Source organism: Gymnoscopelus microlampas (genome assembly GCF_963454915.1).
Source record: "Gymnoscopelus microlampas genome assembly, chromosome: 10".
NCBI lineage: Eukaryota > Metazoa > Chordata > Actinopteri > Myctophiformes > Myctophidae > Gymnoscopelus > Gymnoscopelus microlampas.
Window position 1 is genome coordinate 42,415,405 of NC_139947.1, and position 27,325 is coordinate 42,442,729.

At 53.2% G+C, this 27,325-nt stretch overlaps 1 pseudogene across 1 annotated transcript in view; it reads left to right on the forward strand.

Annotated features, from left to right (window-relative positions):
* Positions 1 to 27,325, forward strand: part of LOC311054235 — a 67,736-nt pseudogene that overhangs the window by 27,696 nt on the left and 12,715 nt on the right. The window contains exons 19-24 of the transcript in view: positions 369 to 488; positions 916 to 1,060; positions 1,512 to 1,672; positions 2,212 to 2,380; positions 2,610 to 2,678; positions 3,565 to 3,777. The product of the transcript in view is annotated as an uncharacterized misc_RNA (transcript). The remainder of the gene's footprint in view (positions 1 to 368; positions 489 to 915; positions 1,061 to 1,511; positions 1,673 to 2,211; positions 2,381 to 2,609; positions 2,679 to 3,564; positions 3,778 to 27,325) is intronic.

Below are 27,325 nucleotides of genomic sequence, written 5' to 3' on the forward strand. Positions count from 1 at the left end.
GTTGTACTACAATACTTACCGCAACATTTTAGGATGGATTTTCGTTTTAAATGCATTTTTCCCCCATGAGTTTTTTTTGCCGTTTGTAACCCTGAACCTAACTCTTTGTTAACAAATTCTCTTGTGGTGTCCAGGAAAATGGCCTTCACAAGGTCAATTTCTACTATACTTATGGGGACACGTGGCCCTCAAGTATATTCATAAACACACACACACACACACACACACACACACACACACACACACACACACACACACACACACACACACACACACACAGGAATGAGAAGTGAGCTGCTATGATTATCAGTAGGTAGTAAATGCACATTGCTCACTGCTGTCTGTGTGTGCTTTTCCCTGTGCACCAGGAGACCAACAGAGAGCTGACCAACCAGCAGAATGCCAACGCTGAGCAGGTCCTGCTGCATCCTCCTGCAGAGATGTTTGATTTCAAGATAAAGTTTGCAGAGACCAAAGCTTATGCCAAGGTACGGCTGAGACGAATGTCAGAATGCTAGGAATCTGATTGGGAGTTGATGGGGATTTGAATCAATCCAATGACAATAAAATGTCTAAAGTGACACTTTGGTACCACTACCACAAAATTCAAGCCAAGCCATACTGGAAAGAAATGGATTGGAAAAGGTTGTATCCAGTTAAACTGAGCACTAGGCTTACGTGATCATAATTCTTGTTAATGGCATCAATGGACATTTAGTTTAAAGGTTTTACATTAATAAAAGTTTAAGAAGAGTAATGAATAGTAACCGCTCATATCATAAAATTAGGATAATCATTTCTGGAACCTAAAATTATTACGATATTTATCAATTCCGATTCCTTCATTTTCATGTGTACCTGGCAGTTTGGATGGTTCCTAACTTCTATACCCAACCTTGACTGTGTGTCTTCCAGGCCATCGAGATGGAACTGAGGAAGATGGAGGTGGGCCAGGCTAACCGCCAGGTGTCCCTCCTCACCGCCTTCATGCCTGAGTCCTTCCTCCGCCATGGAGGAGACCACGACTGTGCTACTGCTCATTCCAAGGCTCATCTGCAAGGTGTGTGTGATCTGCAAAAAAACGAAAAAAATAGTCTGACCAATGCCACATGGGTCGATCCTGATTTTGGAGAGTCCTAGACCACTAACCTTTGACCGATCTTTTGTAAAAAAAAAAGTATTTTAATGTGTTTAACAACATAAGCCCTGTTCATACATTTTCAGAAATAGCCTATCTACAAGCTCACAATGTGTCGTGAGCTTGTAGATCGACTATTTTTGTTATTGTTTTGAAAACGTTTGTTAATGTTCACTTAAAATGACATGCCCAAATAGGTAGTAGGGATACTCTGTTGAAAGTGGTAAAACATTTGGACACATCTGCTGCATAATTACAATACTGATCGTCGACAAATAAGTAAAACAATGGCCATATATCAGCCAACCGATGTATCGCTCAGGCTCTGCTTACCACCTGTTCCCAACATGTCCGTGTGTCATTTCCCCTGCAGGCGGAGTTGATCAGCAAGCAGGCCCAGGAGAAGTTTGACCTGAACGGTGACCCCCTGCAGGGAACCGCCATGAGGGGATCCCGTGGAGAGCAGCTCAGCTTCGCCTCAGGACTGGTCTACTCCCTGGGCCTGCTGCAGGCCACTCTGCACAAATATGAACAGTGAGTGACTATCGCACATGAGAGACTAAATTGGGAATGTTGTCATTGGAGAATACCCACCATGCTAAAACTTTATAACAAGATTCCAAATAAATTAAAAGATTCTGGTAATGCTCCATGTTGCTATCCAGAACTGAACACCTTTATTCCCAATGTATTGAACATCTTCAATAAAAATTCAGTCCAATGAGAGACAAATTTTCTCGCTCGTATTTCGTTTATAAGTTTTGTCCTCTGTTAACTACTTAAGCCCTACATACTTACCGTCATACCGTATGACGAATAGTGAAACTAGCAATTCTACAAGCTCACAACAATCTGCTATTTTTGCTGCAAGGGAAAGTGCAACATTGTATCATATTGGTTCTGAATGGTTCTGAATCTGAACAAAGCAAACGCACTACTGGTTTGAAAACACACTTAATGCATTACTTTTGAGCGTCCTGTGTATCACAAAAACCTTAACGTTATCGTTCTCTCCACTCTCGCCACTTCTAACATTATCTGTCCTTCCATTGTCATGTCCTCCTCTCATCCAGGGCTATGAGTGGCTGCAGTGTGGAGGTGTTTAAGAGGATGGGCACGCTGTACTCTGAAATGAGCGTCCACGAGCGCTCTCTGAACTACTTCATCGACCTGCTGCACAAAGACCAGCTGGATGAGACCATTCAAGTGGAGCCACTCACCAAGGCCATCAAATACTACCAGGTAACAACAATACAGGACCTCTAGGCTGCCATCTAGAATTTAAAACATGCACACATTGTGTGTGTGTGTGTGTGTGTGTGTGTGTGTGTGTGTGTGTGTGTGTGTGTGTGTGTGTGTGTCTCTCTCTCCATGGAAAACTGTGCATGTGTCCGGTCTGCATTAATACGCATTCAACGTATTCATGCTTGTTACTTGTCTGTAAGTAACTCACTACTGTTGTGTCCTCCAGCATCTGTACAGCATCCACCTGGCGGAGCTCACAGAGGACTGCACCGTGCAGCTGGCTGACCACATCAAGGTATTTCAACGCCTTGTGATTTTATTTTGTCTTTATTTATTTTTTGTTGGTGTTTGCTGGGTTACATGTCGCCTTTCCGACATGTCGCCTTTCCGACGTTAACGAACCCTATACCTAACCCTAACCGCACGCGGAAGCCACTAGTCGGAGTGGCGAGATGTCGGAATGGAAGGCGGTTACCGTTTGCTGCTGTCTGCTGCACCTTTAATGCGGTCACACCCTTGCCCGTTAAAGCCGAAAGCAAGCTACGTACACTGCAACTGTAAAGACAAACGGATCTAACAAAATAAGACTAAGGAAGTTTATTTTGTAATTTGGTGATTTTTTTTTTATTCTGTTGTGATTTGGCACTATAGTCAAATTTAACAAATTGTCTCAAGACAGTTTACATATAGAGCAGAGACCCAACATTTCCCCCCCTGAGAGAACATTTGGCAACAGTGGCAAGGAAAAAACTCTCCTTTTAACCACTTAAACCCTATACTTAGTTGACTGGATTCCCAAGAACTCTATTCTAGATCCACTCCTGTTTTCGCTCTACACTGAAATACATTGTCATCAAATGTTTGCCCCAGAATAGGGTTCATGTGGTTATTGGGAAGAAACCTTGGGCAGAACCAGGCTCTAGAGGGTGGGCGCCCCTGAGATACAGGGGAATGGAGAGAGAGAATAAGTGCCTGGTGTGCATGGATTCAAGTTCTCGCCACGACTGATTTCAGTCATTTGTATTCCATAGAAGCCAGCATGTCTTCTATGGCATCATGTTGCGCACCTATGCTCTCAATGCGCCTGCGACTGTTTCACAAATCACACATTACGACTTGGTCATACAAACCTTTTTCAGTCGTGAGATTGTATTTTGCTTTAATCCATGGGTGTGTCTCAGTTCATCCAGAGTGGCCTGGACTGTGTGGCAGTGAAGTCGGCTCGCCTGCGGGCCTTCCTGACCGCCGGTCAGGAGAGCTCCAGCCTCTGCATCCTGCTGAAGGACCTGGACACCTCCTGCTCCGACATCAGACAGTTCTGCAAGAAGATCCGTCGCCGCATGGCCGGAACGGACGTGATGGGAGCACCCGCCGCTGTCATGTTTGGACCACAGGTACACATACACCCATTCTACTGTCTGTACGGGTCAGTGATTCTCAAACCTTTGAATTTCAAGGACCCGCCCCCCCCCCCCCCTAATTTTTATGTGCACTAGGGCACAGACCCCCATTTGGTGCAATTCATCTCTGGGGTCAATTCTTCATCTCTGGGAACCCCAATCTACCCTGTAAAGTATGTTTTCAATAAAAAAAAAAGCTACTTTTTGATATAATCTTTCACTGATATATTTTTCACAATGACCATTCCACATACAGGTAAATGTTGTTTGACAACTTCTCTTAGAGTGTTTGCCCCTGACAACCGGGAATGTATTTCTTTATGTACTTTTACAGTTAATAACAGGATTCCCACGGTCATGAATTTCCTGGATATATTTTGAAATGAGAAAAACTGTCTGCCAGGCCTGGAAAATGTTTGGAATTCATCAAATGTTTTGGAAGATGTTTGGATATACATAGTTTTTGGCTATTGATTTTGTTCATAAAAAACATGTCTGACATTTCATGAAATATGTAACATGGTAAAATGCAGTGCTGCGTGAGAGCTGCCTATTATACAGAACATCACGTAACAAAAATAATACATCTACAAGCTAAGAACAAACGTTGTTAGCTTGTAGATCTGTTCTGTCATGTGACGCCTTTGCTCGAGGTCTGTCTTGGGGCATTGATGGAGTAAGAGCCTCATTATTGCCACCATACGATTGATATAGGCCTGGAAATAGGGTGAAAAGGTTATGGAAAAGTTTTGAAAATGACCAGGTAAAAATGTGTGGGAACCCTGACCAGTGCTTTAAAATATTACTGTCTATCCCTGTGTTTCCCCTCCCTTTTTTTTACTTCCACTTAGATGGTTGAAAAAATTCTGAAGGACAGACCTGGCGGAGAGAGGATCCTTACCGAGTATGCTCGGACAAAAAGCCTAACGGATACCAGAAGACGCGACATGGTGAAGATATTGGTTGCACACATGGCAAGTGAACATGGGTATGTCATCTAAAAATTATGCACCCAATACACAATTTTGGTTGTACTTGGTGCAAGCCAAAATCCTCCTTTTTGCAGAAGGCAGCGGCACAGCAATACTTTTGTTTGGATCTCATACGTGTGTGTGTGTGTGTGTGTGTGTGTGTGTGTACTGTAGGACGAGTCCTTCAAGGCGTGTTAAAGAGGACTATGCAAAGGGCATCACTGCCTTATTCCCATACCTGGCCGATCCCCAGGGAAATTTGGGCTATGTAAGTACATAAAACACCAGTTTAAACGCACATTTACACATGCTCATTAAAACCAAATGACACTTTTCCCCCCTCTTCTCTTCTTGTGTTTTAGGAACAGTATTACAGTCCAGTCGATGGGAGTGGGTTTCTGGCATGGCGAGTGAAATCACTCAAAAAGAAGCATCAGAGGGACAAGAAAAGAGCTGAAATGTTCAGCCACTGACGGGTGTGTGATTTTGATTGTAGCTAGAATTTAAGGGTGAAGTCACATGTTCACACACACACACACACACACACACACACACACACACACACACACACACACACACACACACACACACACACACACACACACACACACACACACACACACACACACACACACACACACAGGAAGAACCAGTGCAACATGTCATGTTTCCCCCAGTCCACTGTCTAGCAACTGTGAAGATGGATCCTTATAGTAAATGCATATCACTGGAAAGTATTGCAGCAGTATATCTCTGCTGTCCGGCCAGAACCAGCTAACTCCAAAATGGTAATTGTTCAGGAAATGAAAAACAAAATATACATTTTTCAGAAAATGAAGAAAACCTTATATTTTTAAAACAAAGCAATACTGCCTCATTAAACTTGGTATTGTGACTTTATATATTATCAGATACTTGCATGTGTCATTATATTATCACCACTTTACCCAAATCCAGCTCAGAGCGTCTCAGAGCAGAGCAGAGCAGTCTCAGAGCAGAGCGTCTCAGAGCAGAGCAGTCTCAGAGCAGAGCGTCTCAGAGCAGAGCGTCTCAGAGCAGAGCAGAGCGTCTCAGAGCAGAGCGTCTCAGAGCAGAGCAGTCTCAGAGCGGAGCAGTCTCAGAGCGGAGCAGTCTCAGAGCAGAGCGTCTCAGAGCAGAGCAGTCTGCTCCGCTCTGCTCTGAGACTGCTCTGCTCTGAGACGCTCCGCTCTGAGACCCTCTGCTCCGCTCTGAGACCCTCTGCTCCGCTCTGAGACGCTCCGCTCTGAGACCCTCTGCTCCGCTCTGAGACTGCTCCGCTCTGAGACGCTCCGCTCTGAGACTGCTCCGCTCTGAGACGCTCCGCTCTGAGACGCTCCGCTCTGAGACTGCTCCGCTCTGAGACGCTCTGCTCTGAGACTGCTCCGCTCTGAGACGCTCCGCTCTGAGACTGCTCCGCTCTGAGACGCTCCGCTCTGAGCGTCTCAGACTGCTCTGCTCTGAGACGCTCTGCTCTGAGACGCTCTGCTCCGCTCCGCTCTGCTCCGCTCCGCTCTGAGACGCTCTGCTCTGAGACGCTCTGCTCCGCTCCGCTCTGAGACGCTCTGAGACGCTCTGCTCTGAGACGCTCCGCTCTGAGACGCTCTGCTCCGCTCCGCTCTGAGACGCTCCGCTCTGAGACGCTCTGCTCTGCTCCGCTCTGAGACGCTCCGCTCTGAGACGCTCTGCTCCGCTCCGCTCTGAGACGCTCTGAGACGCTCTGCTCTGCTCCGCTCTGAGACGCTCCGCTCTGAGACGCTCTGCTCCGCTCCGCTCTGAGACGCTCCGCTCTGAGACTGCTCCGCTCTGAGACGCTCCGCTCTGAGACGCTCCGCTCTGCTCCGCTCTGAGATGCTCTGCTCTGAGACGCTCCGCTCTGAGACGCTCTGCTCTGAGACGCTCCGCTCTGAGACTGCTCCGCTCTGAGACGCTCTGCTCTGAGACGCTCTGCTCCGCTCCGCTCTGAGACGCTCTGCTCCGCTCCGCTCTGAAGCCATATGTAATTTGTTGTATGACTAATATATTTTTTTAGTAAAAAATAGCCATTCCACAGGGTCACAACATGTCTAGTTGCAACGCGTTGTGACCCTGTACACTATCAGCTATTGTAACTATTTTGGAACATTTTTGAAAAGGGTTGCCTACAATGACATGCCCAAAATAGGGAGGCCATGTTGAAGGTGTTAGAATACAATATATTGACCATGTCTAACAAAAACAAACTTTTCAGTATTGCTTGTATTGCCTCTAAAACTACTGGCCTTCCCACACCCACACTTTCTGATGTGAGCGATAAAGCCATCACACGTTTAGCACTCACAATAGAAAATTATACTTACAATGACCCTCAATCGTCACGTAATTCTCATGCCATCCGGACGAGGATGCAGTTTGAAATGGCAATAAGTTGGTTATAGTTGGAGTTTTGTCCATTCAGCCATTGCTGCACTAAACTAACTGCCTCACTGATGTTGGTTAGTGTATCCTGGGGACTTCATGTATTGTCATGGTGTTATGATGTTTTGTGTTATATTATGTGTTTTCTGTGGAGCAGACTGTGAAGCTGAATATCCAATAAGTAGTTCATGTTTGCCTTGTATTGATGATGTTATACCAGGAGCATTTGATAATTATTCATGTTACATTATTACAAGCAGAGTATTAGTACTCTTTATGGGTCAAACTATAGAGGATATGCGTGTGACATCATCATCAAACCCGGAAGTTATGCAGGAATGCCTACTGAGTGTAAACAAAAACTACTTTCTGGCCTTGACAGCCCATGCATCCAAACAGAAAAGTCATATCTGATTGCATTAAACAACATTAAACAATGTTAAACTCACTTTGCATGTTGCTTTGCCACTCGATGTGCCATTCACTTTAAGCATGCGCATATCCTCTATTCCTGCCTTCCAGACATTTTTGTTGTATATTAAAGGTTAAAACAAGTGTTAAATTGCTCAATAGTCTAATAGTAATCATTGCTATAGATGGAGATGTGTCAGTAATAGGGGTATCCTTGTCTCTCCAGCTCCTTAGTAAACAGAAAATACATTTTCAGGATATCAATTTCATCCAATCAGGAGAGAACTCATACAGGATAAACTAGTGTAATTGTAAGTGCTGAAATAAATGAGCAGACAATTTGGAACTGTATCACCATCTGCATTTTTTTTGGGAGAGATTTGGTGTAAGTCATAGGCTTATTCAAATTGTTAACCTGTATTATTGTATATGAGCTGTTTTGTAAGATTTGTGTCAATGATTGATTCCCAAAAGTAAGGAACAAAGTGTGTCCCTTATTAGATCAATAATGGACACTAAATAAGGGACAATTCTGTATTTCATTAGGTGCTGTTCTTCTCTGGCTGACTGAGGAGGTGCTGTCGATTTACAGGTAACTGGATAAGTAAATGCACAGCAGCATCGTTCCAAAGAAAAAAGACTATTATGCAGGCATTATAAAGCCATCTTACCTGAAGCCTTGCGTTCTGGTGAGAAACTTAACAAGGCATGTATGTCCAATGGTCTCTTGTAAAGCTGTGAGGATTATCAATATGTTTTACAGCAGCAATTATTAATAATAAACTATTGAAATATTACAGAAATCCCATCCATTTCAATGCAATTTTTCAAAAAATCAAAAAAATTCAAAAAACATAGTTATCACCCAACAACTATATATTAATATGCCCCATGGTCTCTTGTAAAGCTGTGATGATTATCATCAATATGTTTTACAGCAGCAATTATTAATAAAAAAATATTGAAATGTTACAGAATCCCATCCATTTCAATGTAATCTTTAGAAAAATCATAAGAAATCCAAAAAACATGGTTATCACCCAACAACTATATATTATGTGTCCCATGGTCTCTTGTAAAGCTGTGATGATTATCAATATGTTTTACAGCAGCAATTATTAATGATAAATTATTGAAATATTACAGAATCCCATCCATTTCAATGTAATCTTTAGAAAAATCATTAAAAAAAATCCAAAAAACATAGTTATCACCCAACAACTATATATTAATGTGCCCCATGGTCTCTTGTACACCTGTGATGATTACCAATATGTTTTGCATTAGCAATTATTAATAATAAAATATTGAAATATTACAGAATCCCCATCCATTTCAATGTCATTTTTCAAAAAATCATAAATTCAAAAAACATAGTTATCACCCAACAACTATATATTAATGTGCCCCATGGTCTCTTGTAAAGCTGTGATGATTATCAATATGTTTTACAGCAGCAATTATTAATAATAAATGATTGAAATATTACAGAATCCCATCCATTTCAATGTACTTTTTCAAAAAATTCAAAAAACATAGTTATCACTATATCTCTGCTGTCCGGCCAGAACCAGCTAACTCCAAAATGGTAATTGTTCAGGAAATGAAAAACAAAATATACATTTTTCAGAAAATGAAGAAAACCTTATATTTTTAAAACAAAGCAATACTGCCTCATCAAACTTGGTATTGTGACTTTATATATTATCAGATACTTGCATGTATCATTATATTATCACCACTTTACCCAAATCCAGCTCAGAGCGTCTCAGAGCAGAGCAGTCTCAGAGCAGAGCGTCTCAGAGCAGAGCAGTCTCAGAGCAGAGCGTCTCAGAGCAGAGCGTCTCAGAGCAGAGACGCTCTGCTCTGAGACGCTCCGCTCTGAGACGCTCTGCTCTGAGACGCTCTGCTCTGCTCCGCTCCGCTCTGAGACGCTCTGCTCTGAGACGCTCTGCTCCGCTCCGCTCTGAGACGCTCTGCTCTGAGACTGCTCCGCTCTGAGACGCTCCGCTCCGCTCTGAGGCGCTCTGCTCCGCTCCGCTCTGCTCCGCTCCGCTCTGAGACGCTCCGCTCTGAGACGCTCTGCTCTGAGACGCTCTGAGACGCTCCGCTCTGAGACGCTCTGAGACGCTCTGCTCTGAGACGCTCCGCTCTGAGACGCTCTGCTCTGAGACGCTCTGCTCCGCTCCGCTCTGAGACGCTCTGCTCCACTCCGCTCTGAGACGCTCCGCTCTGAGACTGCTCCGCTCTGAGACGCTCTGCTCTGCTCCGCTCTGAGACGCTCTGCTCCGCTCAGCTCTGAGACGCTCTGCTCCGCTCAGCTCTGAGACGCTCTGCTCTGAGACGCTCCGCTCTGAGACGCTCTGCTCTGAGACGCTCTGAGACGCTCTGAGACGCTCTGCTCTGAGACGCTCCGCTCTGAGACGCTCCGCTCCGAGACGCTCTGCTCTGAGACGCTCTGCTGCGCTCCGCTCTGAGATGCTCCGCTCTGCTCCGCTCCGCTCTGAGATGCTCCGCTCTGAGACGCTCCGCTCTGAGACGCTCTGCTCCGCTCCGCTCTGAGACGCTCTGCTCTGAGACGCTCCGCTCTGAGACGCTCTGCTCCGCTCCGCTCTGAGACGCTCCGCTCTGAGACGCTCTGCTCTGAGACGCTCCGCTCTGAGACGCTCTGCTCTGAGACGCTCCGCTCTGAGACGCTCTGCTCCGCTCCGCTCTGAGACACTCTGCTCCGCTCCGCTCTGAGATGCTCCGCTCTGAGACGCTCTGAGACGCTCCGCTCTGAGACGCTCTGCTCCGCTCTGAGACGCTCTGCTCCGCTCCGTTCTGAGACGCTCTGCTCTGAGACGCTCCGCTCCGCTCTGAGACGCTCCGCTCTGAGACGCTCTGCTCTGAGACGCTCCGCTCTGAGACTGCTCCGCTCTGAGACGCTCTGCTCTGAGACGCTCTGCTCCGCTCCGCTCTGAGACGCTCTGCTCCGCTCCGCTCTGAGACGCTCCGCTCTGAGACTGCTCCGCTCTGAGACGCTCTGCTCCGCTCCGCTCTGAGATGCTCTGCTCCTCCGCTCTGAGACGCTCCGCTCTGAGACGCTCTGGTCCGCTCCGCTCTGAGAAGCTCCGCTCTGAGACGCTCCGCTCTGCTCTGAGACGCTCTGCTCTGAGACGCTCTGCTCTGAGACGCTCTGCTCTGAGACGCTCCGCTCTGAGACGCTCTGCTCCGCTCCGCTCTGAGACTCCCAGAGACTCCCAGTAAAACATAGAATAGACTTCAAAATACTCATCACCACCTACAAAGCCCTCAATAACCTGGCCCCCTGCTACCTCTCTGACCTCCTCCAACGCCACACACCCTCCCGCTCCCTCAGGTCTGGCGACGCAAACCTCCTGGACTTCCCCAAAAAAATAAAAAAACGCACCTGGGGTGACAGGGCATTTTCAGTTGCGGCCCCCACCCTTTGGAATCCACTCCCATCCCACATCAAAGCTGCCCCCACTCTTGCCGTTTTCAAAGCCTCCCTCAAAACCCACCTCTTTAGACTCGCCTTCCCTGCCCAGACCTAACCAAACCTCACTTTCGTCCTCTATGACAAGTCTTAGCCTTTTGTTTTAGCCTTTTAATGTTTTCTTTTCTTTTGTTTTCCTTTTGCTCCTTATAAAATTGTTTTTAAGCTGTTTTGTAAGGCGACTTTGCGACTTTAAGCATGCGCATATCCTCTATTCCTGCCTTCCAGACATTTTTGTTGTATATTAAAGGTTAAAACAAGTGTTAAATTGCTCAATAGTCTAATAGTAATCATTGCTATAGATGGAGATGTGTCAGTAATAGGGGTATCCTTGTCTCTCCAGCTCCTTAGTAAACAGAAAATACATTTTCAGGATATCAATTTCATCCAATCAGGAGAGAACTCATACAGGATAAACTAGTGTAATTGTAAGTGCTGAAATAAATGAGCAGACAATTTGGAACTGTATCACCATCTGCATTTTTTTTGGGAGAGATTTGGTGTAAGTCATAGGCTTATTCAAATTGTTAACCTGTATTATTGTATATGAGCTGTTTTGTAAGATTTGTGTCAATGATTGATTCCCAAAAGTAAGGAACAAAGTGTGTCCCTTATTAGATCAATAATGGACACTAAATAAGGGACAATTCTGTATTTCATTAGGTGCTGTTCTTCTCTGGCTGACTGAGGAGGTGCTGTCGATTTACAGGTAACTGGATAAGTAAATGCACAGCAGCATCGTTCCAAAGAAAAAAGACTATTATGCAGGCATTATAAAGCCATCTTACCTGAAGCCTTGCGTTCTGGTGAGAAACTTAACAAGGCATGTATGTCCAATGGTCTCTTGTAAAGCTGTGAGGATTATCAATATGTTTTACAGCAGCAATTATTAATAATAAACTATTGAAATATTACAGAAATCCCATCCATTTCAATGCAATTTTTCAAAAAATCAAAAAAATTCAAAAAACATAGTTATCACCCAACAACTATATATTAATATGCCCCATGGTCTCTTGTAAAGCTGTGATGATTATCATCAATATGTTTTACAGCAGCAATTATTAATAAAAAAATATTGAAATGTTACAGAATCCCATCCATTTCAATGTAATCTTTAGAAAAATCATAAGAAATCCAAAAAACATGGTTATCACCCAACAACTATATATTATGTGTCCCATGGTCTCTTGTAAAGCTGTGATGATTATCAATATGTTTTACAGCAGCAATTATTAATGATAAATTATTGAAATATTACAGAATCCCATCCATTTCAATGTAATCTTTAGAAAAATCATTAAAAAAAATCCAAAAAACATAGTTATCACCCAACAACTATATATTAATGTGCCCCATGGTCTCTTGTACACCTGTGATGATTACCAATATGTTTTGCATTAGCAATTATTAATAATAAAATATTGAAATATTACAGAATCCCCATCCATTTCAATGTCATTTTTCAAAAAATCATAAATTCAAAAAACATAGTTATCACCCAACAACTATATATTAATGTGCCCCATGGTCTCTTGTAAAGCTGTGATGATTATCAATATGTTTTACAGCAGCAATTATTAATAATAAATGATTGAAATATTACAGAATCCCATCCATTTCAATGTACTTTTTCAAAAAAATCAAAAAACATAGTTATCACTATATCTCTGCTGTCCGGCCAGAACCAGCTAACTCCAAAATGGTAATTGTTCAGGAAATGAAAAACAAAATATACATTTTTCAGAAAATGAAGAAAACCTTATATTTTTAAAACAAAGCAATACTGCCTCATCAAACTTGGTATTGTGACTTTATATATTATCAGATACTTGCATGTATCATTATATTATCACCACTTTACCCAAATCCAGCTCAGAGCGTCTCAGAGCAGAGCAGTCTCAGAGCAGAGCGTCTCAGAGCAGAGCAGTCTCAGAGCAGAGCGTCTCAGAGCAGAGCGTCTCAGAGCAGAGACGCTCTGCTCTGAGACGCTCCGCTCTGAGACGCTCTGCTCTGAGACGCTCTGCTCTGCTCCGCTCCGCTCTGAGACGCTCTGCTCTGAGACGCTCTGCTCCGCTCCGCTCTGAGACGCTCTGCTCTGAGACTGCTCCGCTCTGAGACGCTCCGCTCCGCTCTGAGGCGCTCTGCTCCGCTCCGCTCTGCTCCGCTCCGCTCTGAGACGCTCCGCTCTGAGACGCTCTGCTCTGAGACGCTCTGAGACGCTCCGCTCTGAGACGCTCTGAGACGCTCTGCTCTGAGACGCTCCGCTCTGAGACGCTCTGCTCTGAGACGCTCTGCTCCGCTCCGCTCTGAGACGCTCTGCTCCACTCCGCTCTGAGACGCTCCGCTCTGAGACTGCTCCGCTCTGAGACGCTCTGCTCTGCTCCGCTCTGAGACGCTCTGCTCCGCTCAGCTCTGAGACGCTCTGCTCCGCTCAGCTCTGAGACGCTCTGCTCTGAGACGCTCCGCTCTGAGACGCTCTGCTCTGAGACGCTCTGAGACGCTCTGAGACGCTCTGCTCTGAGACGCTCCGCTCTGAGACGCTCCGCTCCGAGACGCTCTGCTCTGAGACGCTCTGCTGCGCTCCGCTCTGAGATGCTCCGCTCTGCTCCGCTCCGCTCTGAGATGCTCCGCTCTGAGACGCTCCGCTCTGAGACGCTCTGCTCCGCTCCGCTCTGAGACGCTCTGCTCTGAGACGCTCCGCTCTGAGACGCTCTGCTCCGCTCCGCTCTGAGACGCTCCGCTCTGAGACGCTCTGCTCTGAGACGCTCCGCTCTGAGACGCTCTGCTCTGAGACGCTCCGCTCTGAGACGCTCTGCTCCGCTCCGCTCTGAGACACTCTGCTCCGCTCCGCTCTGAGATGCTCCGCTCTGAGACGCTCTGAGACGCTCCGCTCTGAGACGCTCTGCTCCGCTCTGAGACGCTCTGCTCCGCTCCGTTCTGAGACGCTCTGCTCTGAGACGCTCCGCTCCGCTCTGAGACGCTCCGCTCTGAGACGCTCTGCTCTGAGACGCTCCGCTCTGAGACGCTCTGCTCTGAGACGCTCCGCTCTGAGACTGCTCCGCTCTGAGACGCTCTGCTCTGAGACGCTCTGCTCCGCTCCGCTCTGAGACGCTCTGCTCCGCTCCGCTCTGAGACGCTCCGCTCTGAGACTGCTCCGCTCTGAGACGCTCTGCTCCGCTCCGCTCTGAGATGCTCTGCTCCTCCGCTCTGAGACGCTCCGCTCTGAGACGCTCTGGTCCGCTCCGCTCTGAGAAGCTCCGCTCTGAGACGCTCCGCTCTGCTCTGAGACGCTCTGCTCTGAGACGCTCTGCTCTGAGACGCTCTGCTCTGAGACGCTCCGCTCTGAGACGCTCTGCTCCGCTCCGCTCTGAGACTCCCAGAGACTCCCAGTAAAACATAGAATAGACTTCAAAATACTCATCACCACCTACAAAGCCCTCAATAACCTGGCCCCCTGCTACCTCTCTGACCTCCTCCAACGCCACACACCCTCCCGCTCCCTCAGGTCTGGCGACGCAAACCTCCTGGACTTCCCCAAAAAAATAAAAAAACGCACCTGGGGTGACAGGGCATTTTCAGTTGCGGCCCCCACCCTTTGGAATCCACTCCCATCCCACATCAAAGCTGCCCCCACTCTTGCCGTTTTCAAAGCCTCCCTCAAAACCCACCTCTTTAGACTCGCCTTCCCTGCCCAGACCTAACCAAACCTCACTTTCGTCCTCTATGACAAGTCTTAGCCTTTTGTTTTAGCCTTTTAATGTTTTCTTTTCTTTTGTTTTCCTTTTGCTCCTTATAAAATTGTTTTTAAGCTGTTTTGTAAGGCGACTTTGGGTACCAGAAAAGCGCTATATAAGTCCGATGTATTATTATTATTATTATTATGAGACGCTCTGCTCTGCTCCGCTCTGCTCCGCTCTGCTCTGAGACGCTCTGCTCCGCTCCGCTCTGAGACGCTCTGCTCCGCTCCGCTCTGAGACGCTCTGCTCTGAGACGCTCCGCTCTGAGAAACTCTGCTCTGAGACGCTCCGCTCTGAGACGCTCTGCTCTGCTCCGCTCCGAGACACTCTGCTCCGCTCCGCTCTGAGACGCTCTGCTCCGCTCCGCTCTGAGACAGTCCGCTCTGAGACTGCTCCGCTCTGAGACGCTCTGCTCCGCTCCGCTCTGAGACGCTCCGCTCTGAGACGCTCTGCTCCGCTCTGAGACGCTCTGCTCTGCTCTGAGACGCTCTGCTCTGAGACGCTCTGCTCCGCTCTGCTCTGAGACGCTCTGCTCTGAGACGCTCCGCTCTGAGACGCTCCGCTCTGAGACGCTCTGCTCTGCTCCGCTCCGCTCTGAGACGCTCTGCTCTGAGACGCTCCGCTCTGAGACGCTCTGCTTTGAGACGCTCTGCTCCGCTCCGCTCTGAGACGCTCTTCTCCGCTCCGCTCTGAGACGCTCCGCTCTGAGACTGCTCCGCTCTGAGACGCTCTGCTCTGAGACGCTCTGCTCTGAGACGCTCCGCTCTGAGACGCTCCGCTCTGAGACGCTCCGCTCTGCTCCGCTCTGAGACGCTCTGCTCTGAGACGCTCTGCTCCGCTCCGCTCTGAGATGCTCCGCTCTGCTCTGAGACACTCTGCTCCGCTCTGCTCTGAGACGCTCCACTCTGAGACGCTCTGCTCCGCTCTGAGACGCTCTGCTCTGAGACGCTCTGCTCTGAGACGCTCTGCTCCGCTCCGCTCTGCTCTGAGACGCTCTGCTCCGCTCTGAGACGCTCCGCTCTGAGACGCTCTGCTCCGCTCTGAGACGCTCTGCTCTGCTCCGCTCTGAGACGCTCTGCTCTGAGACGCTCCGCTCTGAGACGCTCTGCTCTGCTCCGCTCTGAGACGCTCTGCTCTGCTCCGCTCTGAGACGCTCTGCTCTGAGACGCTCCGCTCTGCGACGCTCTGAGACGCTCCGCTCTGAGACTGCTCCGCTCTGAGACGCTCTGCTCCGCTCCGCTCTGAGATGCTCCGCTCTGCTCTGAGACGCTCTGCTCCGCTCTGCTCTGAGACGCTCCGCTCTGAGACGCTCCGCTCTGAGACGCTCTGCTCCGCTCTGAGATGCTCTGCTCTGCTCTGCTCTGAGACGCTCTGCTCTGAGACGCTCTGCTCTGAGACGCTCTGCTCTGAGACGCTCTGCTCCGCTCCGCTCTGAGACGCTCCGCTCTGCTCTGAGACGCTCTGCTCTGAGACGCTCTGCTCCGCTCTGAGACGCTCTGCTCTGCTCCGCTCTGAGACGCTCTGCTCTGAGACGCTCCGCTCTGAGACGCTCTGCTCTGCTCCGCTCCGCTCTGAGACGCTCTGCTCTGAGACGCTCCGCTCTGAGACGCTCCGCTCTGAGACGCTCCGCTCTGAGACGCTCTGCTCCGCTCCGCTCTGAGACGCTCTTCTCCGCTCCGCTCTGAGACGCTCCGCTCTGAGACTGCTCCGCTCTGAGACGCTCTGCTCTGAGACGCTCCGCTCTGAGACGCTCCGCTCTGAGACGCTCTGCTCCGCTCCGCTCTGAGACGCTCTGCTCTGAGACGCTCTGCTCCGCTCCGCTCTGAGATGCTCCGCTCTGCTCTGAGACGCTCTGCTCCGCTCTGCTCTGAGACGCTCCGCTCTGAGACGCTCTGCTCCGCTCTGAGACGCTCTGCTCTGAGACGCTCTGCTCTGAGACGCTCTGCTCCGCTCCGCTCTGCTCTGAGACGCTCTGCTCCGCTCTGAGACGCTCCGCTCTGAGACGCTCTGCTCCGCTCTGAGACGCTCTGCTCTGCTCCGCTCTGAGACGCTCTGCTCTGAGACGCTCCGCTCTGAGACGCTCTGCTCTGCTCCGCTCTGAGACGCTCTGCTCTGAGACGCTCTGAGACGCTCTGCTCTGAGACGCTCCGCTCTGCGACGCTCCGCTCTGAGACGCTCCGCTCTGAGACTGCTCCGCTCTGAGACGCTCTGCTCCGCTCCGCTCTGAGATGCTCCGCTCTGCTCTGAGACACTCTGCTCCGCTCTGCTCTGAGACGCTCCGCTCTGAGACGCTCCGCTCTGAGACGCTCTGCTCCGCTCTGAGATGCTCTGCTCTGCTCTGAGACGCTCTGCTCTGAGACGCTCTGCTCTGAGACGCTCTGCTCCGCTCCGCTCTGAGACGCTCCGCTCTGCTCTGAGACGCTCTGCTCTGAGACGCTCTGCTCCGCTCTGAGACGCTCTGCTCTGCTCCGCTCTGAGACGCTCTGCTCTGAGACGCTCCGCTCTGAGACGCTCTGCTCTGCTCCGCTCCGAGACACTCTGCTCCGCTCCGCTCTGAGACGCTCTGCTCCGCTCCGCTCTGAGACGCTCCGCTCTGAGACTGCTCCGCTCTGAGACGCTCTGCTCCGCTCCGCTCTGAGACGCTCCGCTCTGAGACGCTCTGCTCCGCTCTGAGACGCTCTGCTCCGCTCCGCTCTGAGACGCTCTGCTCTGAGACGCTCTGCTCTGAGACGCTCTGCTCTGAGACGCTCCGCTCTGAGACGCTCCGCTCTGAGACGCTCTGCTCTGCTCCGCTCCGCTCTGAGACGCTCTGCTCTGAGACGCTCCGCTCTGAGACGCTCTGCTTTGAGACGCTCTGCTCCGCTCCGCTCTGAGACGCTCCGCTCTGAGACTGCTCCGCTCTGAGACGCTCTGCTCTGAGACGCTCTGCTCTGAGACGCTCCGCTCTGAGACGCTCCGCTCTGAGACGCTCTGCTCTGAGACGCTCCGCTCTGAGACGCTCTGCTCCGCTCTGCTCCGCTCCGCTCTGAGACGCTCTGCTCTGAGACGCTCTGCTCCGCTCTGCTCTGAGACGCTCTGCTCCGCTCTGCTCTGAGACGCTCCGCTCTGAGACGCTCTGCTCTGAGACGCTCTGCTCCGCTCCGCTCTGCTCTGAGACGCTCTGCTCCGCTCTGAGACGCTCCGCTCTGAGACGCTCTCTTCCGCTCTGAGACGCTCTGCTCTGAGACGCTCTGCTCCGCTCTGAGACGCTCTGCTCTGAGACGCTCCGCTCTGAGACGCTCTGCTCTGCTCCGCTCTGAGACGCTCTGCTCTGAGACGCTCCGCTCTGCGACGCTCCGCTCTGAGACGCTCCGCTCTGAGACTGCTCCGCTCTGAGACGCTCTGCTCCGCTCCGCTCTGAGATGCTCCGCTCTGCTCTGAGACGCTCTGCTCCGCTCTGCTCTGAGACGCTCCGCTCTGAGACGCTCTGCTCCGCTCCGCTCTGAGACGCTCTGCTCCGCTCCGCTCTGAGACTGCTCTGCTCTGAGACTGCTCTGCTCTGAGACTCTGCTCTGAGACTGCTCTGCTCTGAGACGCTCTACTCTTAGACGCTCTGCTCTGAGACGCTCCGCTCTGAGACGCTCCGCTCTGAGACGCTCTGCTCTGAGACGCTCCGCTCTGAGACGCTCTGAGACGCTCCGCTCTGAGACGCTCTGAGACGCTCTGCTCTGAGACTGCTCCGCTCTGAGACGCTCTGCTCCGCTCTGAGACGCTCTGCTCTGAGACGCTCTGCTCTGAGACGCTCCGCTCTGAGACGCTCTGCTCTGAGACGCTCTGCTCTGCTCCGCTCCGCTCCGCTCTGAGATGCTCTGCTCTGCTCCGCTCTGAGACGCTCTGCTCTGAGACGCTCTGCTCCGCTCCGCTCTGAGACGCTCCGCTCTGCTCTGAGACGCTCTGCTCCACTCTGAGACGCTCCGCTCTGAGACGCTCCGCTCCGCTCTGAGACGCTCTGCTCCGCTCCGCTCTGAGACGCTCCGCTCCGCTCTGAGACTGCTCTGCTCTGAGACTGCTCTGCTCTGAGACGCTCTGCTCTGAGACGCTCTGCTCTGAGACGCTCTGCTCCGCTCCGCTCTGAGACGCTCTGCTCTGAGACGCTCCGCTCTGAGACGCTCCGCTCTGAGACGCTCTGCTCCGCTCCGCTCTGAGACGCTCCGCTCTGCTCTGAGACGCTCTGCTCCGCTCCGCTCTGAGACGCTCTGCTCCGCTCCGCTCTGCTCCGCTCCGCTCCGCTCTGAGATGCTCTGCTCTGCTCCGCTCTGAGACGCTCTGCTCTGAGACGCTCTGCTCCGCTCCGCTCTGAGACGCTCCGCTCTGCTCTGAGACGCTCTGCTCCACTCTGAGACGCTCCGCTCTGAGACGCTCCGCTCCGCTCTGAGACGCTCTGCTCCGCTCCGCTCTGAGACGCTCCGCTCCGCTCTGAGACTGCTCTGCTCTGAGACTGCTCTGCTCTGAGACGCTCTGCTCTGAGACGCTCTGCTCTGAGACGCTCTGCTCCGCTCCGCTCTGAGACGCTCTGCTCTGAGACGCTCCGCTCTGAGACGCTCTGCTCCGCTCTGCTCTGCTCTGCTCTGAGACGCTCTGCTCTGAGACGCTCTGCTCTGAGACGCTCTGCTCTGAGACGCTCTGCTCTGAGACGCTCTGCTCTGAGACGCTCCGCTCTGAGACGCTCCGCTCTGAGACGCTCTGCTCCGCTCCGCTCTGAGACGCTCCGCTCTGCTCTGAGACGCTCTGCTCCGCTCCGCTCTGAGACGCTCTGCTCCGCTCCGCTCTGAGATGCTCCGCTCCGCTCTGAGACTGCTCTGCTCTGAGACTGCTCTGCTCTGAGACGCTCTACTCTTAGACGCTCTGCTCTGAGACGCTCCGCTCTGAGACGCTCCGCTCTGAGACGCTCTGCTCTGAGACGCTCCGCTCTGAGACGCTCTGAGACGCTCCGCTCTGAGACGCTCTGAGACGCTCTGCTCTGAGACTGCTCCGCTCTGAGACGCTCTGCTCCGCTCTGAGACGCTCTGCCTGAGACGCTCTGCTCTGAGACGCTCCGCTCTGAGACGCTCTGCTCTGAGACGCTCTGCTCCGCTCCGCTCTGAGATGCTCTGCTCTGCTCCGCTCTGAGACGCTCTGCTCTGAGACGCTCTGCTCCGCTCCGCTCTGAGACGCTCCGCTCTGCTCTGAGACGCTCTGCTCCGCTCTGAGACGCTCCGCTCTGAGACGCTCTGCTCCGCTCTGAGACGCTCTGCTCTGCTCCGCTCTGAGACGCTCTGCTCTGAGACGCTCCGCTCTGAGACGCTCCGCTCTGAGACGCTCCGCTCTGAGACTGCTCCGCTCTGAGACGCTCTGCTCTGCTCCGCTCTGCTCTGAGACGCTCTGCTCCGCTCTGCTCTGAGACGCTCTGCTCTGCTCCGCTCTGAGACGCTCTGCTCTGAGACGCTCCGCTCTGAGACGCTCCGCTCTGAGACTGCTCCGCTCTGAGACGCTCCGCTCCGCTCTGAGATGCTCCGCTCTGCTCTGAGACGCTCTGCTCCGCTCTGCTCTGAGACGCTCCGCTCTGAGACGCTCCGCTCTGAGACGCTCTGCTCCGCTCTGAGATGCTCTGCTCTGCTCCGCTCTGAGACGCTCTGCTCTGAGACGCTCTGCTCTGAGACGCTCTGCTCCGAGACGCTCCGCTCCGAGACTGCTCCGCTCTGAGACGCTCTGCTCTGAGACGCTCCGCTCTGAGACGCTCCGCTCTGAGACGCTCTGCTCTGAGACGCTCCGCTCTGAGACGCTCCGCTCTGAGACGCTCCGCTCTGAGACGCTCCGCTCTGCTCCGCTCCGCTCTGAGACGCTCTGCTCTGAGACGCTCTGCTCTGAGACGCTCTGCTCCGCTCTGAGACGCTCCGCTCTGAGACTGCTCCGCTCTGAGACGCTCTGCTCCGCTCTGAGATGCTTTGCTCTGAGACGCTCCGCTCTGAGACGCTCCGCTCTGAGACGCTCTGCTCCACTCCGCTCTGAGACGCTCTGCTCTGAGACGCTCTGCTCCGCTCCGCTCTGAGACGCTCCGCTCCGCTCTGAGACGCTCCGCTCTGCTCTGAGACGCTCCGCTCTGAGACGCTCTGCTCTGCTCCGCTTTGCTCTGAGACGCTCTGCTCCGCTCCGCTCTGAGACGCTCCGCTCTGCTCCGCTCTGAGACGCTCTGCTCTGAGACGCTCCGCTCTGAGACGCTCTGCTCTGAGACGCTCCGCTCCGCTCCGCTCTGAGACGCTCCGCTCTGCTCTGAGACGCTCTGCTCCACTCTGAGACGCTCCGCTCTGAGACGCTCCGCTCCGCTCTGAGACGCTCTGCTCCGCTCCGCTCTGAGACGCTCCGCTCCGCTCTGAGACTGCTCTGCTCTGAGACTGCTCTGCTCTGAGACGCTCTGCTCTGAGACGCTCTGCTCTGAGACGCTCTGCTCCGCTCCGCTCTGAGACGCTCTGCTCTGAGACGCTCCGCTCTGAGACGCTCTGCTCCGCTCTGCTCTGCTCTGCTCTGAGACGCTCTGCTCTGAGACGCTCTGCTCTGAGACGCTCTGCTCTGAGACGCTCTGCTCTGAGACGCTCCGCTCTGAGACGCTCCGCTCTGAGACGCTCTGCTCCGCTCCGCTCTGAGACGCTCCGCTCTGCTCTGAGACGCTCTGCTCCGCTCCGCTCTGAGACGCTCTGCTCCGCTCCGCTCTGAGATGCTCCGCTCCGCTCTGAGACTGCTCTGCTCTGAGACTGCTCTGCTCTGAGACGCTCTACTCTTAGACGCTCTGCTCTGAGACGCTCCGCTCTGAGACGCTCCGCTCTGAGACGCTCTGCTCTGAGACGCTCCGCTCTGAGACGCTCTGAGACGCTCCGCTCTGAGACGCTCTGAGACGCTCTGCTCTGAGACTGCTCCGCTCTGAGACGCTCTGCTCCGCTCTGAGACGCTCTGCCTGAGACGCTCTGCTCTGAGACGCTCCGCTCTGAGACGCTCTGCTCTGAGACGCTCTGCTCTGCTCCGCTCCGCTCTGAGATGCTCTGCTCTGCTCCGCTCTGAGACGCTCTGCTCTGAGACGCTCTGCTCCGCTCCGCTCTGAGACGCTCCGCTCTGCTCTGAGACGCTCTGCTCCGCTCTGAGACGCTCCGCTCTGAGACGCTCTGCTCCGCTCTGAGACGCTCTGCTCTGCTCCGCTCTGAGACGCTCTGCTCTGAGACGCTCCGCTCTGAGACGCTCCGCTCTGAGACGCTCCGCTCTGAGACTGCTCCGCTCTGAGACGCTCTGCTCTGCTCCGCTCTGCTCTGAGACGCTCTGCTCCGCTCTGCTCTGAGACGCTCTGCTCTGCTCCGCTCTGAGACGCTCTGCTCTGAGACGCTCCGCTCTGCTCCGCTCCGCTCTGAGACGCTCCGCTCTGAGACTGCTCCGCTCTGAGACGCTCCGCTCCGCTCTGAGATGCTCCGCTCTGCTCTGAGACGCTCTGCTCCGCTCTGCTCTGAGACGCTCCGCTCTGAGACGCTCTGAGATGCTCTGCTCTGCTCCGCTCTGAGACGCTCCGCTCTGAGACGCTCTGCTCTGAGACGCTCTGCTCCGAGACGCTCCGCTCCGAGACTGCTCCGCTCTGAGACGCTCTGCTCTGAGACGCTCCGCTCTGAGACGCTCCGCTCTGAGACGCTCTGCTCTGAGACGCTCCGCTCTGAGACGCTCCGCTCTGAGACGCTCCGCTCTGAGACGCTCCGCTCTGCTCCGCTCCGCTCTGAGACGCTCTGCTCTGAGACGCTCTGCTCTGAGACGCTCTGCTCCGCTCTGAGACGCTCCGCTCTGAGACTGCTCCGCTCTGAGACGCTCTGCTCCGCTCTGAGATGCTCTGCTCTGAGACGCTCCGCTCTGAGACGCTCCGCTCTGAGACGCTCTGCTCCACTCCGCTCTGAGACGCTCTGCTCTGAGACGCTCTGCTCCGCTCCGCTCTGAGACGCTCCGCTCCGCTCTGAGACGCTCCGCTCTGCTCTGAGACGCTCCGCTCTGAGACGCTCTGCTCTGCTCCGCTTTGCTCTGAGACGCTCTGCTCCGCTCCGCTCTGAGACGCTCCGCTCTGCTCCGCTCTGAGACGCTCTGCTCTGAGACGCTCCGCTCTGAGACGCTCTGCTCTGAGACGCTCCGCTCTGAGTAGGGATGGAGCTCGAAAACCGGGTCCATTATATACCCGGGCATGAATTTATCGAGACCCGGTTTTTGATAAGCTTTAGGCTTGTCGAGCCTGTTATCGAGTGTAGCGGCCCATGACGTCATGTCTAAACTATCAAAACAAGAGGCGGTCAAGAAATAAATCTAATCACCCACGCTGGCACAAACATGTTGGTCTAAAAGTGTATTGATAGCTGCTGAAGTTGTGCCAAACAGCGCTGCCCGGGGAAACAAGGAAGATGAATTTTATTGGCTCACTACATCACTATTTTAAGGGGGCTGTAAGCGTCCATTTGGTTCCATTTGTACACTCGGGTTGCGACGTTGTGTTTACATGTGCGGTGCAGCGGTGAAACAATGGCGTCAACGAGTGAAACGCTCAAAAGTTTCACTCGTCCACTTCTACCCAAGGTAGCAAGTCTCCGTTGACAATTTCAATAATCCAATTGATAATAATCCGTTTAGGATCTCCCTGTGAATGAATAACTAGTGTTCCTTGAGCGTGTCCGTCCCTCAGTCTATCGTTGCCGAAATTGGCAGATATACAAGCTCACAACGTGGTGCGAACAGACGCAGTGTGAGCTTGGAGATCGGCTATGTTTGGTGCGTGACACCGTCGTAGGATGAAGTATACATTGCGCTTTTAAAGTGACAGTACACACATTAACCGTTTCTTCAATATTATTTTCCAAAAGTAAAAAGGTCACTTGCCTTCTGTCTGTTAGAAAAGTACTGTATTTGAAGGCCCTAGTAAAATGTAGTGCAAGTGATATATTTTGGTTAAAACAAAGAAAAAAGTATAGAAAAAATAACTATGCATTTTTTGTTTATAAAAAGTTGAAGAGACATGGAGATGTTATAGTAATTATTACAGTACTATTCATAATATAAAGCCATTTAACACTTATTGCACATTATATGAATGGTTGTTTTAATGATAGGCAAAAATATTTTTAACTTTTGTCATCTTCATTTAATTTTAGATAGTGGTCAGCCACAAACTCACTGTCACAACTGGCCAATAAAAAAAGATACCGGTTCTGTTCAGAATTTTTCGTCTCACGTCTTTTTTTTTAATAATAGAAAAAGATCGATAGTGGGCTCGATAAAAGCTCGGTTCGATAAGCAGGCTCGATAAGGTGCTCATTATCAATAAAAATTAACGAGCTCCATCCCTAGCTCTGAGACGCTCTGCTCTGAGACGCTCTGAGACGCTCCGCTCTGAGACGCTCCGCTCTGAGACTGCTCCGCTCTGAGACGCTCTGCTCTGAGACGCTCTGCTCTGAGACGCTCCGCTCTGAGACGCTCCGCTCTGAGACGCTCTGCTCTGAGACGCTCCGCTCTGAGACGCTCTGCTCCGCTCCGCTCTGAGACGCTCTGCTCCGCTCCGCTCTGAGATGCTCCGCTCTGCTCTGAGACGCTCTGCTCCGCTCTGAGACGCTCTGCTCTGCTCCGCTCTGAGACGCTCTGCTCTGAGACGCTCTGCTCCGCTCCGCTCTGAGACGCTCCGCTCTGCTCTGAGACGCTCTGCTCCGCTCTGAGACGCTCTGCTCCGCTCTGAGACGCTCCGCTCTGAGACGCTCTGCTCCGCTCTGAGACGCTCTGCTCTGCTCCGCTCTGAGACGCTCTGCTCTGCTCCGCTCTGAGACGCTCCGCTCTGAGACGCTCCGCTCTGAGACTGCTCCGCTCTGAGACGCTCTGAGACGCTCCGCTCTGAGACGCTCTGCTCTGCTCCGCTCTGAGACGCTCCGCTCTGAGACGCTCTGCTCTGAGACGCTCTGCTCTGCTCCGCTCTGAGACGCTCCGCTCTGAGACGCTCTGCTCCGCTCTGAGACGCTCTGCTCCGCTCTGAGACGCTCTGCTCTGCTCCGCTCTGAGACGCTCTGCTCTGAGACGCTCTGCTCCGCTCCGCTCTGCTCTGAGACGCTCTGCTCCGCTCTGAGACGCTCTGCTCTGCTCCGCTCTGAGACGCTCTGCTCTGAGACGCTCCGCTCTGAGACGCTCTGCTCTGCTCCGCTCTGAGACGCTCTGCGACGCTCCGCTCTGAGACGCTCCGCTCTGAGACTGCTCCGCTCTGAGACGCTCTGCTCCGCTCCGCTCTGAGATGCTCCGCTCTGCTCTGAGACGCTCTGCTCCGCTCTGCTCTGAGACGCTCCGCTCTGAGACGCTCCGCTCTGAGACGCTCTGCTCCGCTCTGAGATGCTCTGCTCTGAGACGCTCTGCTCTGAGACGCTCTGCTCTGAGACGCTCCGCTCTGAGACGCTCCGCTCTGCTCTGAGACGCTCTGCTCCGCTCTGAGACGCTCCGCTCTGAGACGCTCTGCTCTGAGACGCTCCGCTCTGAGACGCTCCGCTCTGAGACTGCTCCGCTCTGAGACGCTCTGCTCTGAGACGCTCTGCTCTGAGACGCTCCGCTCTGAGACGCTCCGCTCTGAGACGCTCTGCTCTGAGACGCTCTGAGACGCTCCGCTCTGAGACGCTCTGAGACGCTCCGCTCTGAGACGCTCTGCTCCGCTCCGCTCTGAGACGCTCCGCTCCGCTCTGAGACGCTCTGCTCCGCTCCGCTCTGAGACGCTCTGCTCCGCTCCGCTCTGAGACGCTCCGCTCCGCTCTGAGACTGCTCTGCTCTGAGACTGCTCTGCTCTGAGACGCTCTGCTCTGAGACGCTCTGCTCTGAGACGCTCTGCTCCGCTCCGCTCTGAGACGCTCTGCTCTGAGACGCTCCGCTCTGAGACGCTCTGCTCCGCTCCGCTCTGAGACGCTCTGCTCCGCTCCGCTCTGAGACGCTCTGCTCTGAGACGCTCCGCTCTGAGACGCTCTGCTCTGAGACGCTCTGCTCTGAGACGCTCTGCTCTGAGACGCTCCGCTCTGAGACGCTCTGCTCCGCTCCGCTCTGAGACGCTCTGCTCCGCTCCGCTCTGAGACGCTCCGCTCTGCTCTGAGACGCTCTGCTCCGCTCCGCTCTGAGACGCTCTGCTCCGCTCCGCTCTGAGATGCTCCGCTCTGCTCTGAGACGCTCTGCTCCGCTCTGAGACGCTCTGCTCTGCTCCGCTCTGAGACGCTCTGCTCTGCTCCGCTCTGAGACGCTCTGCTCTGAGACGCTCTGCTCCGCTCCGCTCTGAGACGCTCCGCTCTGCTCTGAGACGCTCTGCTCCGCTCTGAGACGCTCTGCTCCGCTCTGAGACGCTCCGCTCTGAGACGCTCTGCTCCGCTCTGAGACGCTCTGCTCTGCTCCGCTCTGAGACGCTCCGCTCTGAGACGCTCCGCTCTGAGACTGCTCCGCTCTGAGACGCTCTGAGACGCTCCGCTCTGAGACACTCTGCTCTGCTCCGCTCTGAGACGCTCCGCTCTGAGACGCTCTGCTCTGAGACGCTCTGCTCTGCTCCGCTCTGAGACGCTCCGCTCTGAGACGCTCTGCTCCGCTCTGAGACGCTCTGCTCCGCTCTGAGACGCTCTGCTCTGCTCCGCTCTGAGACGCTCTGCTCTGAGACGCTCTGCTCCGCTCCGCTCTGCTCTGAGACGCTCTGCTCCGCTCTGAGACGCTCTGCTCTGCTCCGCTCTGAGACGCTCTGCTCTGAGACGCTCCGCTCTGAGACGCTCTGCTCTGCTCCGCTCTGAGACGCTCTGCGACGCTCCGCTCTGAGACGCTCCGCTCTGAGACTGCTCCGCTCTGAGACGCTCTGCTCCGCTCCGCTCTGAGATGCTCCGCTCTGCTCTGAGACGCTCTGCTCCGCTCTGCTCTGAGACGCTCTGAGACGCTCTGAGACGCTCCGCTCCGCTCTGCTCTGAGACGCTCTGCTCTGAGACGCTCCGCTCTGAGACGCTCTGCTCCGCTCCGCTCTGAGATGCTCCGCTCTGAGACGCTCTGAGACGCTCCGCTCTGAGACGCTCCGCTCCGCTCTGCTCTGAGACGCTCCGCTCTGAGACGCTCTGCTCCGCTCCGCTCTGAGATGCTCTGCTCTGAGACGCTCTGCTCCGCTCCGCTCTGAGACGCTCTGCTCCGCTCTGCTCTGAGACGCTCCGCTCCGCTCCGCTCTGAGACGCTCCGCTCTGAGACGCTCTGCTCCGCTCCGCTCTGAGACGCTCTGCTCCGCTCCGCTCTGAGATGCTCTGAGACGCTCCGCTCTGAGACGCTCCGCTCTGAGACGCTCTGCTCCGCTCCGAGACGCTCCGCTCTGAGACGCTCTGCTCCGCTCCGCTCTGAGACGCTCTGCTCTGAGACGCTCCGCTCTGAGACGCTCTGCTCTGAGACGCTCTGCTCCGCTCCGCTCTGAGATGCTCCGCTCCGCTCTGAGACGCTCTGCTCCGCTCCGC